This window comes from Peromyscus maniculatus, chromosome 4, assembly GCF_049852395.1.
Source record: "Peromyscus maniculatus bairdii isolate BWxNUB_F1_BW_parent chromosome 4, HU_Pman_BW_mat_3.1, whole genome shotgun sequence".
Classification (NCBI taxonomy): Eukaryota; Metazoa; Chordata; class Mammalia; order Rodentia; family Cricetidae; genus Peromyscus; species Peromyscus maniculatus.
This window is the reverse complement of record NC_134855.1, coordinates 73,420,079-73,434,402: the sequence shown is the minus strand read 5'-3', so window position 1 is coordinate 73,434,402 and position 14,324 is coordinate 73,420,079. Positions and strand designations below refer to the sequence as shown.

Sequence of the window (14,324 nt, the reverse complement as noted above, 5' to 3'; positions counted from 1 at the left end):
GGGGTTGTTTCTGCTCAGTGTGTATGCAGATACTAAGACAGCTGGGGTCTCAGAGGTACAGTTCGATGATGCTCTCATATCTGCTCCTCTTGCCAAGCTCTAGATTGTCTGAGTTTTTGAAAACATTCCAAAACGATCAAGACGTGTTCAGAAATTGCGGGCATATCAAGGAGGATTGGAGGGAGTTCTCTGCAATCCAGTTTCAATAACACAGAAAAGGCACCATGGGGGGCCCTAAATACATAGTCTGATTCAACCTTGATATCCATTAGGAGACAACTAGAGAGTCATAAAGACTTCCTTTAGGATCAACAAATATTGAAACCCAAATCAAGGTTGAGACCATTTCCGACTGGCATGCATTGCCTGAGTAATGGGAAACTTTATGCATTTGAAATAAAAGCAGCTGTGATAATGTCTTCTGAGTGCTTTCCTTATGCTAGGCACAGTTCTTCATGCTTCATATGCACAGCTTTACTGATTTTGATAATAAAGTTATGAGGTCAGGGCTGTTATTGTTGTCCTTCTGACAACAACAAAAACAAAGTTGAAGATGAAGTAATTTTTCAAGGGCATCCAACTAGCAAATAAACATCCATGCTCTTAATGTAAAATATTGTCTGCAAAGTAGATATATAAAAAAGAAATTTTTCTGTTTCTCACTAATTAACTCACTCCATTTCTCTGTCCTGGCCTCTGGGTATATAGGCAACAGAGTAGATACTTAAAAAACAAACAAAAAACAGATCAAAGCCAGAGGCCTTGAACCTGACCCACAACACATTGCACAATGAACATCGGCTGGTAGAGGCGTTTGGACAAAAAGAGTATACCGCATGATACAAAGCAGCTCCCAATGCCACTAAAATGAAGGAAGAGGTGCTGGGAAGGGAGGAAAAAAGGAGTAAAGTAGACAGACTTGTTTGCTTTTTTGTTGTCTGTTTGCTTTTGGTTTTTTTCCTGTTTGTTTTTTAATTAATATTCTTATTTGAATTTTTATATTATATTTTTATTTTTGTTCTTTCTTTTTAAGTTTTTCTTTGTGGGGGATGCTACAAGGGTGAAAGCCTGATATGGAGGGAATAAGAAATGAATTGGATTGGGTTGCAAAATCTGAAATTCACAAAGAATCAATAAAAATTATGTTTTAAAAGGATCATGTTTTTTAAATGATTACTAGTCTTCATACATGCATGTGCCTGTCTACATATTGAAGAACACTTACAGCACAAAATTGCGAACAATAATTTTTGGAAAATACTGTTCTTTTACACTGAGATCCATAAGATTTATTGAAGCAAAACACAAAAGGCAATCACTTTATCCATTATTATACTTATCTAATTTAAAATATAAAGAATATGATACAAATAAACATACTAATAATCTTGCTATCTTAAGAAAATTCAAAGAATCTAATCATTTGCACACTGGAAGGATTATGTCCTGTTTTGTCTGCATAGCTGCCTTCATAATAACAACTATTCTTTGAGCAACTATCTTATTCTTTCCAATAGGGTAAAAAAAAATATCATGTCTATGACACATGACCCTCTATTGACTTGCAAAGATATCCCTTCTAAATTATAAATGATTTCTATTAGTTTGAGACATTCTATATTTATAAAGTATATGAATATGCTAAATTCAATTAGGAGGTTTGGAAAGAATTAAATTATGTTTATCGTAATTACAAATTAAGTTCAAGATAACTAACCATACCAACAGCGTGGTAATCCATTTGGCACAGAGATGAGTTCCCAAGGATGCTGACACATGCAAGAGAAGTCACTAATTCTAAATTTCCATTTATTTCTTTTGGGTCATACTAGACTTGACCTCTTCCCAATTCTCACTGTCAGTCCAGTGAATATGCTCATCAATCTCTTAGTCAACAACACATTGACCTAGAATTTCCACAATCAAGTTAAATTTTACTTTTTATTGGAGCGCAAGTGTGAGTTAAATGGTAAAAGATGAAATAATAGTCCCAGAGTATTGTAAATTGTCAACTAAAAACAGAAGACAAAAATACACAACAGGAAATCCATTAATTGTTGCTGTGATGTTACTGACATGGGCACACCACTTCAAAACAAGTCCCTTTTGCAAATAGCATATGGCTGATGGTTCCAGAGCACAATAGCGATGCAGTCAGAGTTCCACCAGTGACTTGTTAAGTGACAGGCAAAGTTATTTGTGTGTTTGGAAATGCAGCATACTTGCCTTCCTGAAAGACAGTTATCCTGTACCAGAGAGCCAAATTATTTGGAAACTCAATATCAATGGGTTGTAGAAACTGTCTACAGAGCTGAGTGTTTAAGTCAAGCATTCTGCGATGTTCATGGGACATACAAAAGCTCAAGACCAAGCATCCCTGGCAGCACACCACCAAAAACACAAGATACGGGCATGAAACTCTTATCACATCAGGGAATTAGTTACAAATACAAAGGAAACACATTTGTTTACATCTCTTAAATGCAACCATAAAGGTTGAACAAAATCCCTGATTTTTTTCACAAGGCCAGTGATCCTCTCAATGAGATCATCCCATGGTGTAGCTTCTGGTTCCCTTTTGGTCTGATGTTTAGATATCCACTTCAATTAATATTGAGAAACACACTCACCTGCTACTTCTGTCTCTGTGGGCTATCCTCTCAAAAATAGGCTGGTCCAGGCTGGTCTTTGTACACGCATGGCATTTCCTCTTGATTACTTGGCATTAGATGATCTTGAATGAGTTATTAATTCTCTTTGAGACTCAGTATCCTCTTCATCAAATAGAGATAATGACAGTAAACACTTCATTTGGTTTCTGTGAGAATTAAATGAGATAATCTATGTCAAGTGTTTATCATAGCATCCGCACATACAGACATTTAAAAGTGCTAGCTGTTGTTATGATTTAGGATTTAATACCAGGGGACCATTTTAGTACTATAAAGGAGATTTTTATACTTTCCCAAAGGAAATTTAGACAAACAAATTTATGACTTGTGCAAGTATCACAGAGAGCCATTAACTTATAGGCTAACTACAATTTCATTGTTGATAAGGTATGCTCCATTTGATGAGGAAATAGTCCTGGTTTTCAGATCAGAGAACAGAAAATGACCATATAGAAGAGATTTAGATTTTTCTAAAGAAGCACATTTTTACTTTGTTTGTCTGTATCTGTTCGCACATGTTAGAAAATTGAAACAATATAGGAGGTTGTAGGAGGGAAGAATTTCCACTAATACTGATTCTACTTCTCTCGGTATTATTTACTCATTGACCCATAATATAGTGTCTATTCAACAATTAAACATTTCACCCTATGGTAACATTTGGCGAGGGAAGAAGACAAATCATGCCAACATTGAGAAGTTAAGGATTTCTTGTCTATACTTATGCCCTACTATTGGTGTCCAAAGAAAGAGCTGGCTACCCACAGTTTTCATGATTGTCAGAGACAACCAGAGGCTTGAAGTAATAATGTCTGGTAAAAACTTAGCAGTCAAGACATTAGCATGCATGTTAAAGAACTGGCTCCTTAGGACTAGGTTGACCATGCTAGGGAAAGGGAGTGTGCTCTACCACCTGTACATGTTCGTAGGGGATAGGATTTGGAATTTAGGCTATTACAAACACATAGTGGGTGGGTTCCAGCTCTGAGGCATGCCAGAGGAACTGTGACTTTTTAAAACAGCTTCTACAAGTCTCCCAAAGTTCAAATCTGACATAGCTAGTTCTCTGTGTGCTGTCTTAAAATACAATGAGTGCTTGAACTATGAATGCAGCACAGTGAAGTCTTCTAACACAGTGCTTCCTCATTGATAGTGCAGCATGAGCTATGTGATGTTTCATACTAAATGGATCACTGCACTAATCACTCAAGCTCATAGTATGAAAGCTGATATAAAACATCTAAATGTGTTAAATGAAGATAGTTGGAAGAATGGCTTTTTATAGAAAATGTACATGCCATGCATAGAGAGAATAATTTCTTTTTCTACTGAAAAAGCTTTGGCTTTCTTAGAGATATTTGGCTGAAGTAAATATCACCATTTCTCTGATCACCAAAAGTGAAATATCTATTGTATAGGACTAAGATATTTTGCCACTGATTTGTTTTTGAAATTTTGATGATGTCATGCATGTATACAACATATGATCATATATGTACTAATTTCTACTTCTATCTCTGTGTTTCTCAAAAACGCATCCTCTTCATTTTACTAGGTTTAGGCTTCTTTCTTAAAAAATGTAAGAGCTTCATACATAAGCACTTCGGTTACATCACTCCTGTTACTTCCTCCCCTCAATTCCTTCCATGGTCCCCTTTTATCTAAATTCATAACGTCTTATTTAATTATTATTGCTACCTACCTACCTATCTATACACACACACACACACACACACACACACACACACACACACGTATATTCAACCTATTGAATCCATCATGCATTGCTCATAAATACATGTGTCCATGGCTGACAAATTTGCAATGGAAAGCCTGTGTGTGAGTTTATCCCTGGAGGAAATTGATTCTCCCTTTTTCAGCAGCCAGTGACTGCCTATAGATTCTCATCTATAGCATGAGACATTATAGAATCTTCCCCATCATTTTACTGTTCTTGTATAAGGAAACATTATTGATATTTCATGGGTTCATATTGCTTTTTGTGTCTAGAAGACACTATAAAATATCAGGTATACTGAATCTATGACTTTTACAATATTTCTATTTTTTCTGTGACTTTTCTCTGAGCCTTTGTTACAGGTGCTGTGTTGCAGATGCATCAACTGGCACCACTCAGTAGTTATTTATTCCTGAATTTTTACTAGTTGTGGACCCCTGTAAGAATCTGCAGCTTTTGCAAAAGAAGCTTCTTTGAGGAGAGTTGTGATTCCCACTTTCCTGTGCACATAACATTAAATATTTAGAATACACTTAAAAATGACATTCGTTTAGGAAAATGCTGATGTAATTAGTGCCAGCCATATGGGGTTTAGGGCCATCTAGAACATGGAGAACCTACCAGAAAGTCACCTAGAGTGACTCTCTCTCTCTCTCTCTCTCAAACAGCTATCAAATGCCATCAGATCTTCAGTAGGGGAGGTGGGTCTGGAGATTATCTCCATGTCAATTCAGGAGTTTGGGCAGCAGTGATCTTGTGCTTCTGATTCTTGGAAAGGGTGAGGCATGCCTTCTTTATACATGAGATTTATAGGCTCCATAACCATGATTCTTACCCTAGAAACTAATTTTAGCATAGTAACATTGGAATAATGAAAAATGGATTTGGACCTTATGTATATTTACCTGTGTAGCTATACCAATGATAAAGTTGAAATTTGAATGCTGAAAGAAGTCAGAGTTTCCTTTCCATTCAAAACATAGACAAGGCAATTGATTCCCTACCCATCTCAAACCACAGTTGCTCCATTCAGACATCCTTTGAATCCAGTTGACGATGTGATGCTTAACAAAATCTAGAAGTGTCCTTATACTCAGTGTTCTTTCCATGCCAAAACGTCTATGTCATTGGCTTCTGTAAGGATTAAATTGGGCACTATCTGATATGTAAGAGGTAACTAAAAGTTCTTCTGTGTGGTTTATATGACATTAAGCATAGTAATATGATAATAATTTTAAGAGATTAAGGTACAGATATAGAGCCTTGTGCTAAGAATTTTCACTCTTTTTTCAGCTACCTAAGGTATCTGAAATACAATAAAACATTTAATGGATGACTGCAACAACTTGGAAAGCATCTTATGACCTGTGCTCATAAAATACCAGTCAGCTTGACACATCTATTCAGAACAGGAGCATGAGGGTTACAGAGAAATATCACAGAAGGACATTTAATAAATCACAGGAAAAGTCCAAACTCATCCCATGCCACTCAACTCCGGAGGATACTGCTGCCCATGTGTCAATTAGAGTGTGATTCCATTGAAGGGGGGTAAAGAAGCTCTATTACTAGGCATGACTGCTTGGAGTTCTAGCAGTTTTTTTTTTTTAATTATTGTAGTGATAGAAATCTGTTCAACTGGCACTATAGCCTCTATGTGCATATTTTTGGAAAGCTGAAACCTTGTTCTTTTTCCCAAAACCCTTACCCAGTAACGTCTACACATCCTCCTCCTCTGTGGACTTGTCATGGCTTTCTGAAATCAATGTGGTATTTCAGAGCCTCAAGTAATGGTTTCCCTTATACAGAAAGTCAAGAAAGGCATACTGGGCTGGAAACTAGTGTTTTCATTAGAAGAGGGGTTTAATATAGCTTTCCAATTCCTCTGTCCAGACCCTTGATAAAGAAACAGCAGGGAAAAAATGATTAGCAGGATACCAAAGCATACATATGCTTGTTGTTTCCATCAAAGGAGAACATACTTCATATTTCATACAGACAAATTTTAAATTGAGAGGCATCAACTTCAATGCCTTGTCCCTACATGCAAACTCTTACCACTGTAAGTACTGAGAATTCAATTGCCTTCTTCACATGTCAAAGCAGCTGATTTTCTCTTGCATCGAACTAGCTCTTCCATCTGTGTTCTCAATTTAACCTCACTTGTCTTTGCTATTATCTTGATATGTCAGTGCTACACCATTCGTTTTACATTCTCCAAGACGAATTTACTACAGGCTTATTCTTTTCCAAAAAGTTTAAATCCTTGCTCTTACACACACACACACACACACATGCACAAGTGCACATATGTATGAATGTCCATAGGCCCAACCTCCCATTTAATTATAGTCACTGTACTCTTTTCACCAAAAACGAAACTACACAAACATTTCACTTTTTAAGTCTTCTTATTTTAAGGGTCTTTTCTGTTTCTATAAAAGTGCACTTCTAACTTGTCTCTTTATTCATACAATATACTGTAGACATTTTCTCAACTGTCCTTTCCCAAATGTTCACATACATAGCCTTCTCATCTTTCTAGGCAAATTATCAAAATTACTTCCACAACTACCTCCTAACATTATAATCTAGTGTCCATGATCTGAATAGTTTTTACTCCTGTATACACACTATATGTGTATTGTGTATTTGTATATTTAGATAGGAATTTTTTCTCTTATAAATATGATGTGTATAGGTACATAATGTGTGTTTGTATGTATGCAACACACACACACACACACACACACACACACCTAGAAGTATCCTTATACTCATTTTTCCATGCCAAAACATCTATTTCATATATGTGGTGTATGTGTGTGTGTGTGTGTGTGTGTGTGTGTGTGAGAGAGAGAGAGAGAGAGAGAGAGAGAGAGAGTCGAGAGAGAGAGAGAGAGAGAGAGATGAGGAGTTTCTTCTTCAATTGTTGTCCATTCAATTCATTGAGTTAGGATCTCTGAATTGAACACAGAATTCTCTAAATTGCTGAGTCTGGCTATCCAGTTTTCTACAGGAATCCCCTTTCTCTACTTTCCAACTGCTATAAACTCAAAAGGGTTGCTGTGCCCTCCTGGTATTTATGTGTATCCTAAGAATCTAAAGTCTAATTCTCGTGCTTGGGCAATAACTGTTTTAACCATTAAATTGTCTCCTAAGCTGCCTATAATTTAAATGTTTTATGAGAGTAGAAAATAAGTGATGAAATCTTTCTCCTTTCAAACTCTGTCCTGTTTTCAGTGTCATTCTCATGGTCTTTTTTCTCATTCATTCAGTTATTATACATCAGACACGTATTCTCTCCAAGAGCTATGCAGCACACTTTGAATTGTTACTATAACCGTGGAAGTTAGAGTATATCGCTGCTATACTGCACATATTTTTAAACCTCTGCAGGCAGAGTCCAAGACTTGAGTAATTTAAATTACACATTAAGTAAAAGGAATAAAATCCTGTTTGGCAGCCATACATGTTTTCTAACTTGTTACCATGACTACATTCCTGCTACATACATGTGCATATCACAGTCCTAAACAACAAAATCTCTCTACTCTGGAGTTTGACAAATATTTACATTTTGCTCCATTAACCTCAGATTTGTCCTCAAAACAAATATATTAGAAAGAATTGAAGTATATTTTTTCTTTTTACTGTTTTTGTTTTGTTTTTTAAAAAAGTTTTCTTGTTTAAAGTTCTTTTTCATTTTATATACCACCCACTGTTCTTCCTCTCTCCTCTTCTCCAGCTGCGCCCCCTTCCCTTTTCTCACCCTCACCCACTCCTCATAGGGGGTAAGGCCCCCCTTGTGTATTCAACATAGGTTGACATACCAAGTTGGGTCAGGCCCAAGCCTCTCCAAGCTGCATCAAAGTTAAGTAAAGCATGGCGCCATAGAGAATGGGCTTTAAAAAAGCCAGTTCGTATACTTGAGATGAGTCCTGGTCCAGTTGCCAGGGGACTCACAAACAGGTCAAGTTCTACATCTGTCACCTACATTCAAGGGGCCTAGTGTGGTCCCATGCTGTCAATCCAGAGGCCCTGGGCTCCCACTAGCTTGGGTCAGCTGTCTCTGTGGTTTTTCTCATTATGACCTTGTCCTGCCTTGCTCTTATATTCCCTCCTCCCTCTCTTCAGCTGAACTCCTTTTATGTTCTTCCTTTTAATTGTTAAGACCTCTTATAATTCCTTGGTTTTTAGTTGTTTTTCTTTTTCTTTTTTTTTTTGTTGTTGTTGTTGGTTGGTTTGTTTCTTTTTTTCTTTTTGGAGACAGGTTTTCTTTTTGAAGTTTTGGTGCCTGTCCTGGATCTTGCTCTGTAGACCAGGCTGGCCTTGAACTCACAGAGATTTGCCTTGGTCTGCCCCCTGAGTGCTGGGGTTAAAGGCATGTAGCACCATCTCCTGGCCTCAAGTTGTTTCTTTTTATTTAACTTGGCTCTGATGGTTTATTTCAGTGTAAGTAGGTAGTGTGTTTGTTTGAATTGTCAGTGAATGACATGATTCACCTAAGTCATTCTGAAGACTAAGTTTCCCTTTCCCAGACCCATCAATCTAAGAACCATGGACTCTACCATTCTCTCTATCCCCATTCCTAAAATATATCGTGCATTTTGTATAGCACATTAATTCATTTGTAGTTATAGGCTGAACATTTGTTTAGTTTAGACAACTGATTTATAGATGAAAATATATGTCCCACCTTGTATATTGTGATGATAGCCTGAATTCCCCAAATAGTCATTGGTTGAATGAATGTGTAGTAAATAACAATATTCTAGTCATAAACTCTTAGTGTTATATATGTATATATTTTCTTTCTTTGATTTTTCCTATTTCTAATCTCATTTTAAAGGAATGAGTACAAACTTAAAAAGATGAGACTGAGAAGATATGTCCATAGCATACTAAGAGAACAAATGCCAAGTAAGAGTCAAAGTCAAATGAGAACAGTTTTCAGTGTTGTGAATTAGCTGCCTATTCAAATTGTCAGTGTTAATGCTTATTTCAATGATTGCTCTTCAGAGAAAGAGCTTATATTTGTGACTCTGAACAGTAGAATATGCAACTCTTTGGACAGTTGTGAAAACAAGAAATTATGTTGACAAGAAGCTTTGGAAATGACTGTTAAAATTAAACCAATTTAATGTCCTTCCATTAGACATTTATTTAATACATACTTTAAAACACATAGGATGGGTTTTTTTACTCTTTAAAAGGAAAGAGTTGTAAATATTCACATTAATAATTTTATTACAATATTAAAATGCAAAATATAATTTTAAGGATAAGCTAAATATTCACACTCATTTGAAAATGGTAGAATAAAAAATACTAGGTTGATATGGAAAACTGTATTTTCTCACTAGGGAAATTAGCACTAGGAGATAGAACTTTACATTCGCTTTGAATCTAAGCAGATTTATGTGCAAAATTTATTATGTAAAGATCATTATGCCTAGAAGAAAATATATGTTGGTGTTAATATATTTCTGAATCACATGCTAACAGGAGCAATGCAAGTTCTTATTCAGTTATCACAGTGCTATCAATATGTCTTGAATATATATGCAAACATGGGAAACTGAACATGGAGTTATTCTTTGATTGATAAATTTAGATTTGACCATATTGGGGTGTTTATGTCATCTTATTCATGTCTAATTTTGATATCAGTTTCAGATATCTCTTGGGGGAAATTCATGAAATTATAGTCCCAAACAACAATTATTCAAGTTGTTGATTCATTTTGTATATGCCATTCCTGTGCAAGGTGCTCTTGGAGCCAAAAGAGGGGATCATATACCCTAGAACTGGAGTTACAGGCAGTTGTGAGCAGCACAATGTGGGTGCTGGGAACAAAACCCAGGTCATCCGCAATAAGAGAGAGCACTTCTCCCCCTGAACCATCTCTACAGCTACCCCACTAATGAGTATGGATAAAATGTCATTACTCCTCTGCTTGCCTGCCACAATGATTTCCCCAAAATGCTTTGTAACCTGGAATTGTGAACCAAATAAACTTTTTCCCTAAACAAAACAAAAAAAATATTAGCTCATCTCTTCATATTAAATAATAATCACAACTCAAAGATATGAGTATGCACAATTTGGATCTCAGACTTTCCTTGTAGGAATGTCTGGGGAACAGAAGACCAAGGTGTAGGTTCATGTAATAACAGTTAATCAAAATAGAAACCATGAATTTTAAAGAGAGCAATGAGGGGTTTATGGGAGGGTTTGGAGGAAAGAAAGGAAAGGAAGCAGTGATGAAATTATGTTTAAAGCTCAAATATGAAAGAAAAATTAGAAAAACCACTCCATATCTAAACTAGAGAGAGGGTTCAGCAATTAAAACACTTGTCATACAACCAAGAACACCAGATCCACAGAACCCACTTAAATCCAGGACGTAGGCAAGGAAGCAGCTTGCAATTTCAGCATGGGAAGGAAATAAAGATCCCTTGAGAAAGCTTGCTAGGGAGACTAGCCATATCCGCAAGCTTTGAGTTTGATAGTGAGACACGATACAAACTGTAAGATGGAAGATCAGTACAAGAAGATTTTTGATGCCACCCTCAGACTTTCACATGCATGTGCCTCATCATTTGCCCTCATAGACGAGACCATGCTTATCATGAAGTAAATAAGGACAGTTCATCAATATACACTGCTCTGGAGTTGTTGATATTCAGGTTTTTCTATCCTCAAGGCAGTGGGTAGGGAAGGTCAATTTCATTCACAAGACCATGAAATTGGTACAGATTTACATGTGCATAAAATTGGCAAAGCAAAATTATGTCTGAGATTGGAATAATGTAGAAGGAACTAAAAAAATGCATCCACTAGAGATGGCATTAGCCTAATTCTAAGATTGATCTACACTCTTTGTTCATTTATTTACTCGTTTCACCGATTTCCATTTGCATAGTTATTTATCTATATTCAACTTGGTCACTGATAACATCATCCTGTTTACCTGGATTGTACTTTCAACTATCCTGTCCTACACGGTCACATAAATAATTGTAAATGGTGACTTAGAATCTATGCAACAACTACTATCATGTGGAGAATGTATTATAAGCTGTGTTAAAAATGAAAGAATGGGAAGAAGAGGATGAAATACATAAACCCACATGTCTCTTCTTTTCCAAGAAACATTGATCTCCCTGGATTCTAAACTGCATCTTTGTTGTCTGAAAGATTCATATACTTCCTGTACTGTTTGGTATTTTATATATGTTCTGTTTCCCAGTGGAATTCCTTAAATATTCAGAAAACAAAGAGTACCCATTCATTACTATCTTCTTGAGAAGGAGAGGCATGTTTGTATGCTACTTAAAAATAGACATTGATGCTTAGACAAATAGCCAGCACCTGAAAGAAAATAGGTAATTAATATGTGAGAGCATGTACTTACAGAGAAAATTCATAACAGAAATAGAACTAAAAAGCTGGCTAGGAATAAAAGAAACTCTTTCAGCCTTAGATAGCTCTTTCATTAAAGCTATAGGAATGCTTTATAGAACTGAATTTACTTTTTCCCATGAGTTAGGCATTCTGAAATGCCCCCCGTGGTGACATATTGTGTACCCCAATATTTTGTGTACCCTAATAAACTTATCTGGAGATCAGAGGACAAAGCCAGCCACTAGATTATACATAGAGACCAGACAGTGGTGGCACATACCCTTAATCCTATCACTTGGGAGGTAGAGATCTGTCTGAATATCTCTGAGTTCAAGTCTACACTGGGAACAGAGTCAGGCAGTGGTGGCATAGGACTTTAATCTCAGCACTTGAGAGCTCATGCTTTTACTTGGAAAGCACACACACCTTTAATCCCCGGAAGTGACATGGCTGGGTGAAGAACAGGATATAAATTGTGAGGAGACAGGAACTAAGCAGCAGTTCAACTGAGACCGGCAAGGGTGAGAACTCAGATGCTTTCAGTCTGAGGATTCATGGAAACAGGATCGGCTGTGGTTTGTTCTGCTTCTCTGTTCTTTCAGCTTTTACCCCAATATCTAGCTGTGGATTTTTTTATTAATAAGACCATTTAAGATTCATATTATACCCCAACAAAGCTTTTAATTAAATAGAAAGCATATATATATATATATATATATATATATATATATATATATATTGCACATACTTGCAGAGATGCTACTGTGCACATGTGTGCTAATTAGTTTGATTCCCTCTTTTCTGAACACACCCTAATGCATTGCATGGCCCTGTCTACGTAACCTATGTTCTTTCTGTATGAAGTATTTGCCTATAACCAATACCTCACCCTTATATTTAATCAGACCTCTGTTAAAATGTCTTATTTTTAGAAATGGATATTTGAGCTGCTCTTCTTTTGTAAAAGGGCCTTCATCAGTCTGTGTCCAATCACTTCAATTCTTTCTAATAAACACTAGTGCCTAAAAGAGCTACATCTATAAGCATTTGTGAGTGGCTCTTTTCCTAAATAAATATTCTGTAGAGACAAAACTAGCTGTTTTTCAGAACTGTGTATCCTTAGCTCTCACACTTTTACTTGCTGGTTAATACCTGGGCTGCATATATTGGATAAGTGATGACTGAATTAATGATGAATGACTGTGTGATAGATATCATTTCATTTTCAATCCCTAAGTAAAGATTTTTGAGTGCTTCATATTTGGCCCCAATCTTGGTGCCTTTATTCATCCACACTTCTATGATGGTCTAGCTTTCCATGTCTTTAACAAACAACAACAAAAAGAATCTAGATTTTGATATAAATGAAATGTTTTTTTTCTGAAAACTACTTATGCATTTAGCAAATTTTAACTTTCAAGACGTCTTAACTTTCAAATCTTATGCTTTCTTGTGACCTTGAACTACAGTGTTCCCAAACTCATCTATAAAGCAGAGGAGAAGCTGTCTACATCACAGACTTGTTGAGAAGATTTATTAAGTTAATGACTTCACGTAAAGTACCTAAAGCATTTATTCTCACCTGCTACTGCATAGTTGTGTAGGAAAGGTGTCTTTCATTGCAAGAAAAAAAAATGTTACTTCTAGAGGCGAAGATGCTGATTACCGAAGGATGTGAGGCTACGAGGTAAATTTAGATGCATCCATTTTTTTCCCATTTGATTCTCAGCTTCTGCATCATTTACATTATTTCTGAAATAAGATTTGGAATCTATGTAAAGCTTTGGGTTAGAAGTAATAAAGCTATGAGTGAATTTCTTCTGAATCCTCTAAAGCTCTATCATTGACTCGTGAGTTTATCTAGAGGTACTTAGTAACATTTTCTATTTTTGCTGTCCCTTTAACATCCTGATATTATCTTTCCAGGGGCCATAGTACTTACTGAATGCTCTTTTGTTCTCTTCATTTCCAGTGCCTTGGATAAAATCTGAGGTCTTGCACACACTAGGTAAATACTTACCACTAAACAGTACCACCTGTCCCCTATTCACAATTTATTCCCAGATACCTACACGACTCATTCCTTCAGCTGACGACTATCTATCAAATATTACCCGGACACTGAGGAAACTTAATCTTATTGTACTTTATCCATTTCAACTGTTCTTCTCTCCTACCAGGTTTTCAATATACATTTAGTTGCTATGACCATCTGGAACATTATGCTCCCTTCTATTTTATGGCTTGTTCCTAGCCCACCCACAGCTGTATTCATGATAACAGATACTTATATTTCACTGTTATTAGACTACCTTCTAAGATACTATAGGAAAACAAATATATTTTTTAAAATAAAAATGTATTGAAGGAAAGAAACAATGAAATGTCTGTGTATCTACAATAGGAACCAGAACTGTCATAAACCCAAATGCAAGAACTTCCCAGTTATAATCTGCAGATTTCAGAAATCTACATTTTCATGTGCAATGAAATCTAAGTAGAAA

General features: G+C 36.1%; 1 protein-coding gene across 3 annotated transcripts in view; it reads right to left on the bottom strand.

Annotated features, from left to right (window-relative positions):
- Lrrc4c (leucine rich repeat containing 4C) overlaps nucleotides 1-14,324 on the bottom strand; it is a 1,301,043-nt gene that overhangs the window by 1,060,370 nt on the left and 226,349 nt on the right. For all 3 annotated transcript variants that reach the window (XM_042275785.2, XM_042275787.2, XM_076570133.1), the window contains exon 2: nucleotides 2,631-2,818. The gene's annotated coding sequence lies outside the window, so the exon portion shown is untranslated. The remainder of the gene's footprint in view (nucleotides 1-2,630; nucleotides 2,819-14,324) is intronic.